At 45.9% G+C, this 17,286-nt stretch overlaps 1 protein-coding gene across 1 annotated transcript in view; it reads left to right on the top strand.

The window, feature by feature from the left end:
- CNGB1 (cyclic nucleotide gated channel subunit beta 1) overlaps positions 1–17,286 on the top strand; it is a 175,385-nt gene that overhangs the window by 18,864 nt on the left and 139,235 nt on the right. Inside the window, exon 2 of the mRNA XM_067019696.1 lies at positions 6,028–6,081. The gene's annotated coding sequence lies outside the window, so the exon portion shown is untranslated. The remainder of the gene's footprint in view (positions 1–6,027; positions 6,082–17,286) is intronic.

The following is a 17,286-nucleotide window of genomic DNA, read 5'->3' as shown; positions in this document are numbered from 1 at the left end:
TCACCATTCTTATGTTTTCATCAGAGATTAATTTTGGCTGTTCTGGAACTTCCTATAAATGGGATCATAGAGCCCCTACTAGTTTGTGTTTGGCTTCTTTCATTCAACATTATGTCTTGTGAGATTCATCTAAGTCATTGCAATGGTTACTTTTTATTGTTGAATAGTGTTCCACTGTATGGACATGCAAATACCCATACAATATTCACTGAATGGATATACAAACGGATAGCCACTTGTATGGATACATTCCATACATGGATAGGGATACACTGTATGGATAGTTCTCTTGTTGATGGATACCTGGGCTGCTTAAACTTTTCCTTATTATAAATAAAGCTGCTATGAACATTCATATGCAATTATTTTGTGAACACATGCTTTCATTGCTCTTGGATAAATTCCTAGGAATGCAGTTGATCCGGTTGCTTTTCATGTTTGTTAAACACTTGAATTTTTCTTTTGCCTATTTTTTGGTCTTTTTCTAATTGATTTGTAGGAACTCTTTCATTATTAGTGATGGACCCTAGGGATGCAAAAATATTTACTATAGTCCCTTGCCCTCAAATTGCTCAGAGTTTAGCACTCGTGGACACAGTTAGGATGTGATATGGTGGCTGCTATGCCTTCATTTATGTCTTTGTAAGTCTGATCATGCCGCTTCTCTGCTCAAAACCCGGCCACGGCTCCACTTCACTCAGGGTGAAAGCCAGCAAGACCCTACATGGTCTCACATGATCTGGTTCCCTAGGCTCTGACCTCACTCCTACCACTTTCCCTGTGCAGTCTGCTTCAGCAGCTCCAGCTCCTTGGTGGTCCATAAGCCACCAAATCCCCACCCCAGGGCTTTTGTCCTTGAGAGTCTCTCCCTGGAACATTCTTCCCCACCTGAGATTTCCACAAGATTTGCTTCCTTTATTAGTTTCCTAGGGCTTCCATAACAAATTACCACAAATTTGGTTACTTAACGTAAATTCATTCTCTAACAGCTCTGCAAAAACCTTTTCCCCCATTAAGCTTCCATTCAGAGGTTCTGGAGACTAGGACGTAGACATATCTTTTAGGGGCCGCCATTCAACCTACTGCACTTCCTAATCTTCTTTAGGTCCTTGCTCAAATTTTACTTTCTCCGAAAGACTTTCCCTGGACATTTAATTAATTTATTTATTTATTGCCACACCGTGCGGCTTGCAGGATCTTAATTCCCCAACCAGGGATCGAACCCGGGCTCCGGCAGTGAAAACGCCAAGTCCTAACCGCCAGGAAATTCCCATCCCTGGACACATTATTTAAAGTTACACACACACATGCACACACATACCATTCCAGCTCTCCTAATCCTCCTTCTCTGCTTGATTTTTCTCTCTAGTTCTTACTTGCAGGTATACCATGTGTAGTTTACTTTACATGTAGATCTTTATTGTCTGTTCCCCTATTAGAATGTAAGCTACATGAAGACAGAGTTTTCTCTGCTCTATTCCTATTGCACAGAACAGTGCTGGCAACACAGAAGATGCTCAGTGAATAACTGTTAAATGAATGAGTGAATGATCATATTGAGCACCAAGCTCTGCTTTAAATAGAAAGTTATAAACAGTAGGAGCACAGGAGGAGGGAATAAATCATTCTGTTTGGAGTCTTATCCAAGCAGGATTCACAGAAAGGGTGTAATTGAGCTGGACCAGGTGGGAATGGGGAGGTGTGGGATTCCCCAGAGGCAGACAGGACAGGACCTGAGAAAAATCTTTTTGGCTGCCTGTGTGGAGGGTGGTGTGGAAGAAATGAGACTCAGGAAGGGGGTCTCATCTGGGACATGAAACGGGGCTCTGTGTGTGGGTGACTGCTGTGGCCAAGAAGGGAGGGTGGAGGGACCTCCTTCCACAGTAGAACCAGAGGCACTAGGAGACACATTAGGGAATGGAAGTATTGATCATGTGCTGCGATGGCTCGGGTGTGGGGAAACAGGCGCTTTTACACACTGTTGGTGGCAGTGTGAATTGGGGCAACCTCAGTGGGGGCAATTTGATGACTTTAAAATGCACATGGACTTCCCTGGTGGCGCAGTGGTTAAGAATCCACCTACCAATGCAGGGGAAAACGGGTTTGAGCCTTGGTCTGGGAAGATCCCACATGCCACGGAGCAACTAAGCCTGTGCACCACAACTACTGAGCCTGCGTGCCACAACTACTGAAGCCTTCGCGCCTAGAGCCCGTGCTCCACAACAAGAGAAGCCACCGCAGCGAGAAGGCTGCACACCACAATGAAGAACCAACGCAGCCAAAAATAAAAAATGTAAATACAATACATAAATTTATTTTTAAAAATAAATAAAATAAAATGCACACATCCTTTGAGCCAGGAATTTCACTTCTAGGGATTTATTCCACACATATGCATACTTGCGCATGTATGTTAGAAAGTAGCATATTGCTCAAATATATGACAATTTTCTATTTCCCAAAGAGATCAAAACCAAAAACAGCATCACACCTATTAGGAGGACTACTGTGAAAAACCAGAAAACAATGAGTTTTGACAAGGATGTGGAGAAATTGGAACCCTTGTGCAGTGTTGGTGGGAATAGAAAATGGTGCCACCACTGTGGAAAACAGTATGGTGGTTCCTCAAAATATTAAAAATAGAATTACCATATAATCCAGCAATTTCACTTCTAGCTATATACACAAAAGAACTGAAATCAGGGTCTCAGAGAGGTATTTATACACCCATGATCATAGCAGCATTATTCAAAATAACCAAAATGTTGAAGAAACCTAAGTGTCCACTGATGGATGGATGGATATATGAACGAAATGTGGTCTATACATACAATGGAATATTATTCAGCCTGTAAAAAGGAAGGAAAATTTGACATATGCTGTAATGTAGATGAAACTTGAGGACATTATACTATGTGAAATAAGTCAGTCACAAAAAGACAAATACTGTATGATCCACTTTTACATGAAATAGTCAAAATCATAGAGACGGAGAGTAAAATGGTGATTGGGAGAAACTAGAGAATGAGGAGTTATTGTTTTGGGGGGACAGAATTTTAGCTTTGCAAGATCAAAAGTTATGGAGATGGATGGTGCTGATGTTTGCACAATAGTGTGAATGTATTTAATACCACTGAACTGTAAACTTGAAAATGGTTAAGACGATAAATTTTATGTTATGTGTATTTTACCACAACTAAAAATAATAATAATTTTTTAAAAACCAACAACACATTCATGGACCAGCTTGTATTTATAACTTTTAGGTATGTAGGTTAAATAGTCAAATACTTAAAATATTTAGTGTATTAATTTTTTATACATATATTTTTAAAATCACATATTAGATAAAACATCACTTTAGAAATACAGCTTTGTCCCTTCTATCACATTAAACAATTATGTTCTACTTTTTGCATTACACTTCTGCTGATGCATCTCTGTTACCTTTTTGTCATTGTCACGTGAAAAGGTGCTCACCATCACTAATTGTCAGGGAAATGCAAATCAAAACCATAATGAGATATCACCTCACATCTGTCAGAATGGCTATTATCAAAAAGTCAACAAGTAATAAGTGTTGACGAGGATGTAGAGAAAAGCGAACACTCATGCACTGTTAGTAGGAATGTAAATTGGTACAGCCACTGTGGAAAACATTATGAACATTCTTCAAAAAGTTAAAACTAGAACTACTGAAGGATCCAGCAATTCCACCCCTGGGTATTTATCCAAAGAAAACAAAAACACTAATTAGAAAAGATATATGCACCTGTATGTTCACTGCAACATTATTTACAATAGCCAAGATATGGAAGCAACTTCAGTGCCCATCAATAGATGAATGGATAAAGAAGATGTGATGTATATATACAATGGAATATTACTCAGCCATAAAAAAGAATGAAACCTTGCCCTTTGCAACAACATGGCTGGACCCAGAGGATATTATGCTAAGTGAAATAAGTCAGACAAAGACAAATATGGTTATGATTTCACTTATATGTGGAATCTAAAAAACAAAACAGATAAACAAACATAACAAAACAGAAACAGAGTCATAGATTCAGATAACAAATAAGTGGTTGCCAGAGGGGGGGAATGAGAAAAATAGGTGAGGGAGATTAAAAGGTACGAACTTCCTGCTGCAAAATAAATTAGTCATGGCTATGAAATGTACGGTGTGGGGAATATAGTCAGTAATTATGTAATATCTTTGTATGATAACAGGTGGTTTCTAGATTTATCATGGTGATCATTTTTAAATGTATAGAAATATGGGATCACTATGCTGTATAATAGGAACTAATGTGTTGTAGGTCAATTATACTTCAAAAACAAACAATAGCAAAAGAGATGAGATTTGTGGTTACCAGAAGCAGGGAGTGGGGAGAAGGGGAATTGGATGAAAGTGGTCAAAAGGTACAAACTTCCAAATATAAGATAAATAAGTTCTAGGGGGTGTGATGTACAACATGATAAATATAATTAACACAGCTGTACGTTATAGATGAAAATCATTAAGAGAGTAAATCCTGAGTTCTCATTGCAAGAAAAAAACATTTTTCTATTTCTTTAATTTTGTATCTACATGATAAAATGGATGTTCACTAAACTTACTGTGGTACTTGCTTCATGAGGTATGTGAGTCAAATCATTATGTTGTCCACCTTAAACTTATACAGTGCTGCAGGTCAACTATATCTCAATAAAACTGGGAGGGAAGAAAGCTTCCATTTAAACCATTTTTAGGTGTGAATTCAGTGGCATTGATTACCTCCACATTGTTGTGTGACCCTCACTGCTATCTGTTTCCAAAGCTTTTTCATCCCCCCAGACTCTAAGCACAAAGCAATAACTCCTTATTTCTCCATTACCCCAGGCTCTGGTAACCTCTAATCTACTTCCTATTTCTATGCATTTGTCTCTTCTAGATATTTCTTACAAAGGGAATCATACAATCTTTGTACTTTTGTGTCTGGCTTATTACACTTAGGGTAGTGTTTTCAAGGTTCATCCGTGTTGTTGCTGAATCATATTGGATTGTATGGATACATCAGTTTTGTTTATCTGTTCATCTGTCGTGGGACACTTAGGTTTTTTCTACCTCGTGGCTAGCTTGCCTATTTTTGAATTTTATATAAATGGAATCATACAGCCTATACTCCTTTATGTATACCTTCCTTCGCTCATGTTTCTGAGATTCTTCCAAGCCATTACATGCTGTTATAATTTGTTCATTTTCAATGCTCTATAGTATTTGTATGTATATACCACAATCTATCCATTCTACTGTTGTTGACAGTCTGGCTATTACAAATTCTGACACCAATTCTGATGTGCGTTTTTCAACATTACCAAGTAGTCAACTCAATTCTGACACTACCTGGAGATATCATTAGATCCCACAGGTTAAGGACCCAGTCCTACAAGAAGCCTCCCCTAACCCACCCCACTCCCCTGGCCAATTTCCAGATGCCAATCAAAAGTCCAGGTTGTCTCCTGTGCTTTTGACTGACCAACTATAGATCAGAGGTTCTAACGACCCCCCCAAGTGGGTTCAATTAATTTGCTAGAGTGGCTCACAGAACTCAGAGAAAGAGTTTACTTTCCAGATTACCAGCTTATAATAAAAGGGTATAACTCAGGAACAGCCAGATGGAAGTGATGCATAGGGCAAGGTATGTGGGAAGGGACTCGGAGTGTCTATGCCCTCTCTGAGTACACCACTCTCTCTGCATCTATATGTGTTCACCAGCCTGGAAGTTCTGCAAACCCCACCCTTTGGGGTTTTTATGGAGGCTTCATTACATAGGCTTGATAGATCAAATCATTGGCTATTGGTGACTGACCTTAATCACTAGCTCCTCTTTCCTCCCCAGAAGTTGGGGTGGGACTGAAACTCCAAGCCTCCAATCATGTGGTTGGTTCCCTTATCAACCTGTCCCCAGTCTTACCTTGTCTAGGGGCTTTCCCAAAGTCACTTCAATAGCATAACAACATACCTTTATCACTCTCATCACTTAGGAAATTCCAAGGAATTTAGGAGCTATGTGCCAGGAACTCAGAGGAAGACCAAAGGTATGTGGGTTTTTTTTGTTTAATTAATTAATTAATTTATTTATTTATTTATGTTTGGCTGCGTTGAGTCTTCGTTGCTGCACGGAGGCTTTCTCTAATTGTGGAGAGTGGGAACTACTCTTTGTTGCGGTTGCGAGGGCCTCTCATTGCGGTGGCTTCTCTTGTTGCGGAGCACAGGCTCCAGGCGCACGGGCTTCAGTGGTTGTGGCACATGGGCTCAGTAGTTATGGCTCACGGGCTCTAGAGCGCAGACTCAGTAGTTGTGGCACACAGGCTTAGTTGCTCCACGGCACGTGGGATCTTCCCGGACCAGGGCTCGAACCCGTGTCCCCTGCATTGGCAGGCGGATTCTTAACCACTGCGCCACCAGGGAAGCCCCAAAGGTATGTTTTTTATTATTGATCACAATATCATACTACTGCTTTGAATTTTCTTATACATGCCTTTTCATGAATATGTGCGAGCATTTTTGTTGAGATATCACCAACATTTCCATAATGTTGAGTATATTTCTAGGAGTGAAGCTGCTGGATCAGAGAATATACATGTGTCCAGCTTTCACAGATGATGCCAAACAGTCTTTCAAAGTTGTACAATTTGTATTCCTACCAGCAGGGTATGAGAGTTCTGATTGCTCCACATCCTTGTCAACACTTGGTATTGTCTTGTTTTCATTCTGGCCATTCTGGTGGGTAGATAGTAGTATTGCCTTGTTGTTTTAATTTGCATTTCCCTGATGGCTAATGAAGTTAAGTGTGTTTTCATATGTTTATTGGTCATTGGGATATCCTTTTTGAATGAAGTGCTGACCGAGTCTTTTATCCATTTTTCTTTTGTATGATCTGCTTTTTTTTTTCCTTATTGTTTTGTAGAAGTTCTTTATATAGTTTGCATACAAGTCTTCTGCTGGCCATACAGATTGCAAGTATCTTTTCCTGATCTGTGGCTTCCTCTTCATTTTCTTAATGGTGTCTGATGAAGGGACATTCTTAATTTTAAAGCATTGCTTTCTAAAGTCATCTTTAAAAGGTTTATTTACAGTGTTATTTTAACACTTGCAGTTGTGAAGTCATATCCCCAGGAAAAATTATGGCATTTGTGTTAAGTGCCTTTGCCTCCTTTTCCCCCTCTAACTAACTCTGTTGGGTGTGCGCCATAAACATCCCAAATTAGAATTCACTGAGGTCATTTCAGGCTATTGTATCTTCCGCAAGTAGTACTTCCTTGTTTAAAATAAAGGAATCAGAAAGCATCAGGTAATGGGAATTTGTATATACAGTAAAGGGGGACTCCCTCTTTTCTGAGAGATTTTTTTGGAGGCAAAAAAGTTTCCTAATATCCAGACATAGCCAGTCTGTATAGAAGTAGTCTCTGTTCCAATGCTGTAATAGAAAAATATTGGAAATACCCGCACATCCTAATTGTGGTATATTCATTCAGTGGAATACTAAATAGCTATTCAACAAAAACAGGATGAATTTATGCGTAAGAATGTAGACTTAAGACGGAAAAAAAAGCCGGGACTGGAACAGCGTGTGCATTAAACTGTGCACACATCTATTCTTGAATACGCAGTCTGCATGGAAGGAATCGCACTAGTAGTAGGAAGGGGATGGGGGTGCAGGAGTGGAAGGGAGCGTTATATTCTTTTGTAAATCATTTGGGGCATTCAAAATATTTTTTAACCCGTGTGCATTTGTTACTTATTCCCCAAAAGTAATTTAAAAATTGAAAAATACAAAATATAAGAATTTGAAAGGGAATAAAATTTTTCATCCTAAGAAATGTATGCAATCACTTTGAGTCCTGAGTGGTTCCCTTCAAAGCTGTCAAAACTCCCTGCAACCTCTACTGTTTTGGTAAGGACCAAGGTGAGGGCTAAACATTGGGGTGTCTCCTTTGGGGGCTCTACTCTCAGCAGTGCGGGACCCACCTATGGCCAACTCTCAGGGCTGATGTCTCTGTGAGGCGTAGCAGGTGCAGTGCCTGAGGTCCACAAGAGTTCTAGTGGCTCATAGAAATGTTGGAATTGATTTAAAACAGTAGAAAAAGGATACAGTCATGCCTGGATTATATTTGTCTTTATACCAATGCAGTCATAAAATATAATTATATATCTATAGCTATATCTATAATTTTATGTGTATGTAACTGAGCAAGGACTCGTGTACCCACAGTGCAGAAAGCCAAACTCTGACAGCTGGTGTCTGCAGCAAAGTAAGGGTTTATTTGCAGGGCTCCAAGCAAGGGAGTGGGAGACAAGTCTCAGATCCACCCCATCTTGGTCTTCGAGTTAAGGATGTTTTAAAGGTTAAGGACAAAGGAACTGGGATTAGTCATCATCTTGTGATGTTTCTGTGACATTTCTTAATTGTGTTTTTGGGAGTCAGGATGTCTCTGGCTTACGATTCTCTAGCCAGGTGGTCCATGGCTGAGGCGGGTGGCGGGAGGTGGTCGGTGAGCTCATCTTGCCTTGGAGAAAGAACCCGAGTTTGTACATTTATGATGAATCTCTAACAGCAATTTTAGGACATTAATGATGTTATGGACAACAGCAATCTTAGACATCTGACGCTGGTTGATTAGGGTTCAGTTAGCATAGGACTGAGATCAGGGGGGACAGCAGGGGAACCAAGTTTTGGATAGAGTGATTAATCATAAATTCAGTAAGGGGATTTGGTTTTAGGGGGACTCGGATTCATATATATATGTAAGCATATTTATAGTTTTTTATAAGGAAGGGTTCATGAAGGTGCAGAAGTACCTAGAAAGTCATAATGTGGCCCTGCGCACATTTTTTCTGTAAAGGGCCCCATAGTAAATATATTAAGCTTGGGGGCCAGATGGTCTCTGTTTTGACTGAACTCTGCCTGTAGCAGAAAGGAGCCATAGACATACACAGATGGATGGGAGTGGCTGTGTTCCAACAAAATTTTATTTACAAAAACAGGAGGTGGGCGGGGTTTGGTCCAGGGCCAACCCTCTGCAGTTGCTGCCCGTGGAAGTTTCAGTATTTGTTGAATGAATGGACCGACTGGAGAGAGGGGATTGCTACCAGGCCTGATCCTTGTCTGGTGGTTGAGTTTGGGTTTGTGGGGTGGGCAGTGGATACTGGGCTGGGGGTCAGTTTTCACGTTCTCAGCCCCTAACTTGCTGTGTGACCTCGGGCAAGCTGCCTTCCCTTGCTGGGCCTCAGCTCCCTATCTGTAAGGTGGAGGCTATACCTCCCATTTGCTGGACTGTGATGAGAGAACGAAATGTAACAGAGGATATGGAAGTGCCTGGAATAGGAAAAGGAGATTCCCACTGGGCAGCTCAGGGCAGGAACTGCCAGCTTCCTGGAGGCCTGGCAGCCCAGGGAGTGTCACTTTGGCAGAGGAAAGAAGGGGGTGGGGCAGCCAACAGTGTGACCCGAAACACAAACAGTCCCCAAAGAGGGGCCGAAACTCTCACGCTGGTGAAAACACGCCTGTCAGGTTTTTGTCCTGCCTCTGAACAGGAGAGGGGAAGGCGCTCCAGGCTGGTCTCAATTGGCAGTGGCCGCTAGTGGCTGGCGGGGCCTGGGCCCCTCACGTGCTCTTGGGCATGTGTCCAGCCAGAGGTGGCCGCGGGTGCCCCAGTGTACAACTGTTCATCAGCCAGTACACTCACTCCAGAACCCGAGGCTGCACCTCAGGGGCAGGTTCCTGGACCCATGGGGGGAGCCCCACATCCGCATCTCTCCGCAAGGTTACCCAGTGGCCCGGTCAGGCAAGCTGTCGTGCGACCTGGAAGGGCAACGTGGAAGCAAGTATTAAAATAGACAACACACATGCCCAGGGATCTGGGAATTTCAGCTTCTCTCCTGCTGTATTAGTTCGAGCCCAGGCAGGATACAGAATTCACTTCACACAGGACCAACAAAATGTAGTTTTAGTGACTTACAGAGGTGTGGTCAGGACCACTGGACTCTACAGTGCAAGTTGAGGCACAAGACTGGCCCAGTGGGGTGCTATTGCCACCCTAGACGCAGACCCAAACTCTGCTTGATTTGTTTATGAAAACAAACAAGATCACTTGTTTATAAAGCCTTTTGTTAACTTGTGAATTCGTGAGGAAGTGAGAGAGAGTGTCGGGGCTGTACATCCTGAGCAGGCCAGCAGGGGAATGTGGCTGAGAGGAGTGCGTCTGGGCTTCCAGAGCTCTCATTCTACAGCTAAGTGGTATGTGACCTGGGACAAATCTATTCTCACTGAGCCCCAGACTTTGGTGACGAAGGACTGAATTAAGTGACAATTGTGTTCGGTTGTATTTTTTTTTTTTGAGTTACAAATCACAGAAATTCCAACTCAAACTGGATTGACCAAAGAGAGTATTTATTGGCTCTCACAAGAGTAAGGGGGATGGCTGTCAGGTCTGGCTGTATCCAGCAGTTCAAACAATGCCATCTTTCTGTCTTGCGTCTCTGTTGCCTTGTGTGCTGCTTATTTTCACACAGGTAGTTCTGTGTGTGAACAAAGGCCAGAGATGACTTGGACATAGCCCATCCCTGGTAGGGATGGAGGAGGGGATAGGGGACTGCCTCCACCTGGGTCTCACCTGTCCCTGAAGTTTGGGGGGGAGGGGCAGCCTTTCTGCAATTCATGAACTCAGAGTGGGAGAGGGGTGGCTCCCTAGAGGAGCCAAGAGATGGGAAGATGGGTGCTGGGCGGGCAAAAGCACTGATGCCACCACAGTAAGCACAGCTTCATGTTTGCACATTTTTAAGTCCATCATTTCACCGATTCTTAGCACCAGCTCTGGAAACAACCCCCATCTCATGGCAAAGGCTGAGAGCTCAAAGAGTTGCTCAGACAGAGCTGGTCTCCGACCCAGGATTCTGAGCCCTGATCTAGGACTTTTTCTGGTTCACCCTACTGCCCCTCTCTGATGCCCCTTTCGAGTTTCATGCTCCTGCAGTCCCGCACTGCCCAGGGAAGATTGCTGGGGCAGGGTGTGTATGCAGCCTGTCTCCCAATCAAACTCTGTGGCCCCTCCTGGTAACTGGGGACAAGGGGAGGACGGGGGGCACCACTCCCTCACCCTCCCCCGCACCCCGCCCAGGAAACTAAGCCCTGTTCTCTGGGACCCACTCCCCCATCGGTGACATCATCTGTACACACAGCCATTGTCTGCAGAATGTCTTCCTCTCCACCAGGAACCCTTAAGAGGCTCTGGTGGGGAGTTGGGGTGGAGCAGGGAAAGACACCAGGAGGGGCCAGCGGGAGGGGAGGGGATCTCTCTAGGCAATGAACACAGCTGGCAGAGGCAACTTCCCAGAACAAGCATGGCCCCAGAGAGCTGAGAGCATGGACTAGAGCCAGTACCCATTCTTGTCATGGCCTCAGTTTACCCATTTGTGGAACTTCCTAGCTCTAAAACTCATTGATTGGCAAAGGGTCAATTTTGTCACACTATAAAAGGTTCCCACAAATCAATGAGAAGAAACACCACCAAAGAAAACTGGGCAGTGGGCATAAGCAGGCCTTCCTCCCCTCCCCTAAAAAAACCCTCTAAACAGTTAACAACGAACATGAGAAAAATGTTCAAACTCAGCAGCAATCAAAGAACTGCAGGTAAAACCAACAAAACAATATTGCTTCCACCAATCATGTTGATAAAAATGATCTCATTTCCAGGTGTGTGAGGGGTGGGGGGATGGGCACTCAGCCACTTGCTGGAGGAGTAGAAACAGGTGCTACTCTCCTTCTGGAGGGTAATTTGTCAGTATGTAATAAAAGCTTAGAACATTGTGGGCTGGTGATTCCACTTTGTTTTCATATCTAGAACTTTCTCTAAAGGCAAGAATCATGGATGTTTGCAAAGGTAGTTTATCAAAGCATACAGTAGGCAGAGAAATATTCTAAAATCATAGATCCCGCCTCCTCCCTCCCCATTCCTTAAAATACTCTAAAGTCTTCTTGTCAAGCTTAGAATAAATCCAACTCCTGACCCCGTGGCCTGGGCTTGCTCTCTTTCTCTCTCCTTTTCACCTTCCTTATCTCCTTTCTGTTCCTCAAATTTGTCAGGCTTGGTCCAGCCTCAGGATCTTTGCACTGGCTACTTCCTCTGCCTGGGATGCTCATCTTCCTCGAATGTGAGCCCCACGAGGGAGGAGGCTCTCTGTGTTAGTTCCCTGCTGGGTCCTTGGCCTGCCCCCTGACAGCAGTAGATGTTCATTGAATAAATGAACAATTGAGAGCAGGTGCGGCTTCAGTTCAGGCCCCACCACTGATTAGATGTGTGACCTTGAGCAAGTTCCTTCACCTCTCTGAGCCTTGGGCTCCTCTAGTGTGAAGTACAAATAGAAGAACTGCCCTGTGGGGTTCTAATTAGGATTAATGTCAGTAAAGCATATAAAGTCTGGTGCAGTTATGAGCCCCCAAAAACTATTTGCGATAATTATGGATGTTTCCAAAATATTATCTGTAACTGTCCAGACGTGGGTTGAGGAATCTCCTCCGGGGCACCCGCAGAATGTATCCACCAAAAGCATGTTGTAGAAATCAACCTGTGGACATGAAAGGGGTTAAAGATATACTGTTTACTCACTTATTTCATCATGATGGGCATACAATGCATCCTCAGAAAAATTCAAGCAACAAATAAAGTGAAAGTCTCCTGCAGGTCAAGTTTCTCATCCAAATTTCATGCTATATTAATGAAAAAGGCAGGTTAAAAAAACCAACATGCCTGGTATGAACATATATTAATATGTACTCATAAGGGAAAGCCTGTAGGATTTACATTTACATTGTTAAGGTTGGGGACTTCCCTGGTGGTCCGGTGGTTAAGACCCAGCATGGGTTTGATCCCTGGTCGGGGAACTAAGATCCCACAAGCCGCATTTCTCAGCCAAAAAACCAAAAATTTTTTGTTAAAGTTGTTTGGCGAAAGAGTAGATGCTGATGGCATTTTTCATAGACAGCTTTGGCTTTTCTGTGGTTTTCTCATTGTCTGTTACCTTATGCAATCTGAAAAAGCCCATGTAACAGTTAAGTGAGCCTCCCCATTCCCCTCACCTGCTACGTGATTCCCAGAGACTCTTGTGAAGACTCAGGTGTCCTGTGTTGTCTTAGGCAGCTTTACTGAGTCTGGTAGTTGTGCCAGGGACCCCAGTAAACATTCTCAGTAAACATTCAACTGTTGAAGAGATGGGTGGCTTGTGGTCCTGGGGGTTGGCACTTTCCTGAGAAGAGTCCTAGATTTGCAAGAAGAATGTGTTAAGCTAAGCACAAATTTGGAACTCAGGGCACCCTGGGCATCAGTGAGGACAAACAAACAAACAAAATAATCACACAATGGCTTAAGAAATAAAAGGAGTTTATTGGTACATGTAACTGAAAGAGCTTCAGGCACAGCTGGATCCAGGTGCTCAAGTGGTGCCTTTCAGAATCTTCAAGGCTCTATATTCCTCTGCTGGCTCTGCTCTGAGGCAGGCTCTCTTTGTGTGGTGGCGAGATGACCCATCAGCAGCTCCAGAGTCACACTCCAGGAGCTCAGCGATCCCAGCAGACACAGGGCTTGTCTCTCCTTGGGGCTCCAGAAAAAGTCGCAGGGAGTCCGTAATTGGCCAGGCTTGGGTTTTCTACCCACCCTTGGATCATGCGCTGGGGTTCTGATTGGCTGGATTCTGGGTCACGAGATAATCTGGCCACCAAGGCAATAGGGCCAGCTCTACCAGAATCCATGGACTGGGAGGAAGCGGGGTCTTGTTCTCACAGGACAATGGGAGGCTATTTGCAGAGGACAGATCTCCTCTCCACTAGCTATGTTGAAGGCTGTGCTTCATGTGCACATGAAGCACAGAAATGCTCTTTATCAGGAAAGCTGGATTAACCACAACGCCCTGCCCTCAGTTCTTCCAAAGTGCAGAAGAGGGAGGCCCCATGAGGGGTGGGGAGGTGGCGCGGAGCACATGGTGAGAGAGGGTGGGGGTGGAGTCCTGCCTGGGCACCAGTTTATTTATTTATTTTTTTAAAATTTATTTATTTATTTATGTTTGGCTCTGTTGGGTCTTCGTTTCTGTGCGAGGGCTTTCTCTAATTATGGCAAGCGGGGGCCACTCTTCATCGCGGTGCACGGGTCTCCCACTATCGCGGCCTCTCTTGTTGAGGAGCACAGGCTCCAGACGCGCAGGCTCAGTAGTTGTGGCTCACGGCCTAGTTGCTCCGCGGCATGTGGGATCTTCCCAGACCAGGGCTCGAACCCGTGTCCCCTGCATTGGCAGGCGGACTCTCAACCACTGCGCCACCAGGGAAGCCCTGGGCGCCAGTTTAAAGACTCAGCGAGTGACTGTGGTCAAATCAGCCTCCTGTCCAGGCCTCAGTGTCCCCATCTATAAAGGGGCCTTAATCTGGCTAAAGTCGACAGGTTTTAGGATGGTGCTGTGTAATTTTCTCATGAAATTATTGGGGTATAGCTGCCCCTCCCTTTCCACTGACTCAATAATTTCTTAATGGAATCCAGTTTATTGCTGTCATCAATGCTGGCAGGGGAATGATATAGTTTTTCCAGGAGGGGCCGGTTAGATTGGCTGCAAGAGAAGAGGAGTTTGGAGGCTATTTCTGGCAGAGTGAGGTGGGTGAAAAATGTAGGGGTGGGAGGTGACAGGAGCACTTGCGGAGAAAACCTGAGCCTGGGGCCTCGTGCTCAAGATCTGGAAAGAAGGGGTGGCACTGCCAGTGAGGAGGGGCTGGGCCGCCAGGGTCGGCAGGGTGAGGCCACGGCAGCTGAGGGGGGGAGCTGGTGGGAGGGGAATGTCTCTCCTTCCTGGCACCTGTCCTTGGGCTTGTTGACCTTTGACCCCATCCCATAAATACTCCTGGAGAGGAACGCAAGGAGGTATGTCTCCTTAGTGCCCATCAACTACCTGCACCTAAAACAGAGATATGAGTAACAAACTATTGAGAGCCTGCTGTGGGCTGTTCTAAGTGTTTCCATGGATCAGCTCAATCAAGCCTCACAGCTGAATGAAATAGGCATGGCTATTAGCCTCATTCTACAGATGGGCTCAGAAAGGTGAAGTGACTTGCCCAAGGACACACAGCCTGTGAGTGATGGAGTCACACTCAGCATCTGGGTGCCTGTTAGGATGGGCAGACTGGAGTCAGAGGCAAGGAATGGTTCGGAGGCAAGTGCTGGGTGAGCCAGGGGTGGAAGAAAACAATCATCTTGAGGAGGGAGGGTGGAAATCTGGAAAAGGCAAGCCTTAACCTGTGCCTTAAAGGATCTGTGCAATTTGAGTAGGATAAAATATGCAGGGAAGGGTTTTCCAGCAGGAGGGAACAACACAAGCAAAGGCATAGAGGCAAGCAAGTGCCAGGACATTTGGGACAGAGCAAGCAGCCTGGCAGGGGCTCTGCCAGCGCTTTGTGGGTCATGAGGCCACTTGAGCAGTAGGCCGAGGGCGGTATTGCTGTGTCCTGAGAGTGCCTTGAGGCCTGGAATCCCCAGCATTCGCCAGGAAAGCTGAGAGGAGGCTGTGTCCAACCCCCTTGTGTGGTTTCACGGATCGAGGGGCAAAGTCCGGCAGCCTCGGGTCCCTGAGGCAGAACTAGAGGACCCGGAGGGGCAGGAAGCCCTGCTCCTCTTGGATGTCACGGAGGAGTCCACTGCTGCCTGGGCGGCTGTGGATGGACAGGAAGCTGGCCATTTCTTCCCGTGAGCTGGAGGAGAATGGCCTCTATGTGAGCCACAACAAAAAGGCTTTTCTGCCAAGTCGGAGGGGGAGGAAGCGGCCAGCTCAGCCCTGCCCCAGCCTGAAAGGAGGCTCTGTTGATGGCCCTGGGGTCTTCGATGTCTAGAACGTGTGAGGAGGGAAGGCCAGGGTGGTCAGGGGCCTCGTCATCCCTGCTGGATTCTCCAGCATCGTGGGGTAGGGGTGGGGGTGGGGGCACTGGGCTGCTGTGCAAGTCATTCTGTCTGGGTTCTAATCATCCACTTCCTGGCTGTGTGACCTTGGCCAAGTCACTTCACCTCTCTGAGCCCCGCTCGTCTCGGGAGTGAAATGTAAGCAAGGGAGCATGCAAGATGACTGGAGCCGTGATCACACACTGAGCACTCGCCAGTACTTGACAGCCTGCGTCCTCTGATCATCCTCCCAGCAGCCAGTGGGGTAGGTCATGTGATCCCCTCCACTGAGGTTTAAGTACCGGCAGCACCAGGGCTGAAGCCCAGGACATTTTGGACTCTAAAACCCCAAACTGTGCAAAAGCAGAGGAAAAGAGGCTAGAAGCAAATACACCAAGCTGTCCGCACTGGCTGGGGGAGTAATGGCAACTTATCTTTTTCTTCTTTTTGTTTATCTGTAATGTCTTGCTTGTTTTGCTTGGGAATTAGCAAAATATAAAGAAACAAAAGATGCTGAGGGAATGGGGGGCTGGGAGGGGCCCAAGGTGAGCTTAGGTTACAGCTTGATTTTAAAAACCAAGCCATGTTAAAGATGTGGGCTTCTGTTTAATCCTGGGGAGGAGGGGGTCACTGGGGCTGCCAGGCTGTCTGGGGCTGGAGAGAGGGCCCAGGTGCTCCCCCACCTTTCGTGCCTCAGAGACTTCCACACACCTGGGCCCCTGAGCAAGGATAAACTGGGCTCCCGAGATGGGCTGTTCCTTGAGCTGCCGGGTTTGTTTGAGCTTCTAGCCGGGAGCTGGGGCTGGAAGGCTCCTCAGGCGGTTTCCTGAGGAGGTGAGGTCTCTGCTAAGTCTCCCCTCCGGCTGCGGAAGAGCTTGGCGAGAAGGCCTTTCATCCTCTCTCGTTCCTGTGCCCCACACTGCCCTCCTCCTGCCTGGTGACCTCTGGGCTTCTGGCTTCAGGCAGGAGGCAGACATGGTGGGGGTCCCGCTGCTGCTGCCACAGGAAGGCTGACGAGGCAGCGTCCACCCGCCCCCCGCACCCCCGGTACCGCCCACCAAGTCCCCTGGGCTGGGGGAAGCACACAGGCGGTTTCCTAGCTGAGCCTGAGCGGCCTCTGGGGCTTCCGAGGGCCAGCGTTTCCTACTCTCCTCAGCCAGTTTTCAACACAAAGAGAGGAAAGGGTGGGATGCAGGGGACACGCAGCTGCGGGGGAGGGTGGGCCTGGAGCAGGCTAGAGGACCCTACCCAAGGAGCTCTGGGGGCCTGGCCTGCGCCGTGGCTGAGCATCGCGGTCCTGGGTGCGCAGGCCGGTGCCCAACAGGCTGGGCCCAG

The sequence above is a fragment of the Kogia breviceps genome, chromosome 18, assembly GCF_026419965.1.
Source record: "Kogia breviceps isolate mKogBre1 chromosome 18, mKogBre1 haplotype 1, whole genome shotgun sequence".
Taxonomy (NCBI): Eukaryota; Metazoa; Chordata; class Mammalia; order Artiodactyla; family Physeteridae; genus Kogia; species Kogia breviceps.
The sequence above is the reverse complement of the archived record's forward strand: the minus strand, read 5'-3'. Positions and strand labels throughout refer to the sequence as shown.